The sequence below is a fragment of the Tupaia chinensis genome, unplaced genomic scaffold (assembly GCF_000334495.1).
Source record: "Tupaia chinensis unplaced genomic scaffold, TupChi_1.0 Scaffold000067_2, whole genome shotgun sequence".
Classification (NCBI taxonomy): Eukaryota; Metazoa; Chordata; class Mammalia; order Scandentia; family Tupaiidae; genus Tupaia; species Tupaia belangeri.
This window is the reverse complement of record NW_006159527.1, coordinates 956,642-959,302: the sequence shown is the minus strand read 5'-3', so window position 1 is coordinate 959,302 and position 2,661 is coordinate 956,642. Positions and strand designations below refer to the sequence as shown.

At 45.4% G+C, this 2,661-nt stretch overlaps 1 pseudogene; it reads right to left on the bottom strand.

Moving 5' to 3' along the window:
• Positions 1-1,690: 1,690 nt before the first annotated feature.
• LOC106733593 (60S ribosomal protein L9 pseudogene) lies at positions 1,691-2,315 on the bottom strand (annotated as a pseudogene).
• Positions 2,316-2,661: the final 346 nt, after the last annotated feature.

The window sequence follows — 2,661 nt, the reverse complement described above, 5'->3', positions numbered from 1 at the left end:
TTTTGCGTTTTTTTTTTTCATCCTTGATTTCCTATCCCTAACCCTCTGCCCTGTCCAACCCTCCTCCCATTGTCTCTGGTATCCATGATTGCTTTCTATGCCTTCCCCCCACCCATTTAATTGATTTGCTAATGAACTTAATTTGTCTAAATATTTGCAATAGCAAGCACAGCTGATATATACATACACAAGAACCCATGTAGTCCTATTGCATTTAAAAAGGTTATTTATATTAAATGTGTCTTGAAGGGCCTTCCAAAGGTCAAGAAGAACTTCAGCACACCCTCCATTGTGACCGCAGGGATGAAGCGTTATAATTGACAGTAGGTGGTTAGGGTGAAGGGGAGGAGTCGGGAAACTTTCGGGAAATCTTATTACAAAGATGTATGAGAGAATTATGTAATTCCTTTATAGTAGTATATCAGGGAGTCAGAGGGGGGTCACTTCCCAGCAAGGCTACCGCAGTTTCCAGGGCATACAGCAAGCGGCCTTGCCAACATGCTGAATCGACCCAAGCTTTGCTCATAGGTCGGGGAGCGTACAGCAGTGGCCTTGCCAACATGCTGAGCCAACCAAGGCTGTGCTTGAAGGTCGGCGGGCTCAAACAGATCCTGGGGCCTTGCCGGGTCGGACTCCTCTAAAACCTGATCCAAAATGCCTTTAGGGTGTGTCCTTTGTAATCGAAATGCTGCCTGGTCTTCCTGTAGACCATGGCTTGGCCCAAATATTTACTAAACAATGAATCAATCTGACCGCCTAAGGGTACTTTCAATTTCAATGTCTTGACCAGTTTTTGTCAGAGTAAGGCAAATGGAAGGAAATCCCATATGTTCAGGCCTTTTGGAATCTGTGCTCTTGCCCCCACCTCTGTATCACCTGCTATTCCTCCCAGATTTTGCTTGTTAAAGTGGGTGAGGGCCAAAAACCCACTCCTAGCCTTTCCAAGGAAACTTCTGAATTCCCTGAATCTTCTGCTCTCACTGTTCCACCAGAATCTTTCTTCTCTCCACCAAGATCCCCTATTAAACTTTCTTGAATCCTCTGTGCCCCCACCTCCATACCCCGAAAGTCCTCCCCACCCCCCTTGGCCAACAATTCCTCTGCCCTCCCCCATTGCTGACCGTACACACTCGAATGACCCACCCCCCCCACCCCAGGTCATGGATCCCCTATGGGAGGTGGCCAGAGCTGAGAGAGTCATTTGAGTCCATGTTCCTTTTTCCCTCGTGGATCTGTCAGCCATTGAAAAGTGCTTGGGCTTCTTCTTTGCCAACCCCACTCAATTTTTCAAGGAATTCAGATATCTTACACAGGCCTATCACCTCACCTGGCATGACATCCACGTAATTTTTTTGGATGGCAAAATTCTTCTTTATCATGACACAAACTACATCTTGTAGCTCGTAGTAAGGCTTTGTCACTTTGTTCCACTTCTCAGGTATCTCTTTACAAGTGACTAGGAAGCGTCTTTACCAAATATAAATTGATGCCATGGTAACATTAGCCTCAGGATCTTCCTCAACCTCTTTATCTATGAACAGCCACATTCCCTGATATCATATTTTTCTTGCCTGAAATATCCTTGCTATTCCTTCAAAAACCAGATTTAAGCTTGTGAAGAAAAACTAGATAAAAAAATTCCTGATCAGGAATTCTGTATTGTTCTTAGCATACTGAAAACTCTTAGATCTTACTCATCAGCTTGCTGAACTGTACCCTTCTCAGAGACATAGATACCATCCAAGAATTTTATTATATCCTTATTTTTAACTGTGGTGGCTTGCTGTATCAAAGCAGCTGAATTTTAAACAAGTTCAATATCATTGCCTTCAAGGATCAACTCATCTTTCTGGGCTTGAGATACTGAACAAGCAACACCTGGTCTCATTTGAACTCTCTGGATGTATTTTTCACCCAAGAAATTTAGGATTTCAACAAGAGACCCATTCTCCTGAATAACGACGTTGACGGGGAAATGAGTGTACACAGACTTCATCTTGTAGTGGAAGCCCAATGTAACACCCTTGATCATGTTCTGGACATGACTACAGATGGTGCGAACGGTCGCCAGCTCCTTTCTGTTTCCCCACCATTTGTCAACCTGCAGCCTCTTCTTCTTCTTCCCAAGGAGGCTGAGCTTGACATTGATGTGTTTGAAGTGCCTCCGCAGGGTTCCTCGGGGGCCCTTCACGATGATGGTGCATCCCTTCAGGGTGATGTTGACATTCTGGGGAATGTCGACCGTCTGGTTGCTGAGAATGGTCTTCATCCTGCCGGCGTTCCCGGAGACGATGGCCTCTGATGCCTGGAGTAGAGCCCCATGATGCACATCCACGTAATTTTTACATCTACCATTATGGTGGACAAACGTGACTGGGTATGAGCGGCATTAAGAGAGTATGCTGACAGGGCCCACATGGCAGATGCCATTGCAGTGGTAGGTGCTAAGGCAATCCCCACAGTTGATCCCGGCTGGAAATATCAGGAAGGTGACCCAGATTGCTGGCATTGTGACTACATGTTACAATGCCTTAAGGCAGAGATGGAATAAGCAGCCCAAAAGGTAGTAAATTATGACAAATTTTGGAGAGGTTTTTGCTATAGGGCACATGCGCTTGCCAGACAGACAGAGAGAGACAGAGAGATAGAAAGCGAGAAATA